The following is a 676-nucleotide window of genomic DNA, read 5'->3' on the forward strand; positions in this document are numbered from 1 at the left end:
ATGTTGGACGTCACTGGACGAGAGCCACTTATCACGTGGTCTGTTGCTCACTTGTATTCTATATTGATCCTGATTGGAAAACTGACAACAGTAAATATTCACATTTATTGACACCACAAATGTTTTTGCCTTTTTTTTTTTTTTTTAACGAATGGCTATGTGATTGACAGTGGACTTGGGAATCCTGTTCGACGCCAGCAGGGGTTTCGTTGACGTCATTTTTTAACGACCAGAGTGAATTATGGGTAAAATAAACCTGAAATACTTCATTTCCCCCCTCAAACGGTCAGCCCAAGTGAGGAATTAAATAGTTTAGTATTCATTAGTTCGAATGTATTATACTGACTTACGCAAAAAATATTTTTGAAGTTTCCAGTTTTATTTATCGAAAGTGGACGGCTAGTGTACATTTTACCTTTTGTTGGACAATACCCCCGCACATATTTTTTATGATATATGTTGACACTGCGTTGCCTGCTCTGTCCACTGACTGTGACTGAGCACGCAAAAGTGGCGAATGAATCTTTTACGTTAATTAACGTAAATACACTATAAACTATTCCGTCTGAATATGTAACATGCAACCCCAAAATAGACTATTTGCATTCGTACATATATATATACATTTTTTTAATTTTTAAAATCATTAATTTATTTATTTATTTTTGCTGAGGCC

Source organism: Scleropages formosus, chromosome 21, assembly GCF_900964775.1.
Source record: "Scleropages formosus chromosome 21, fSclFor1.1, whole genome shotgun sequence".
Lineage (NCBI taxonomy): Eukaryota > Metazoa > Chordata > Actinopteri > Osteoglossiformes > Osteoglossidae > Scleropages > Scleropages formosus.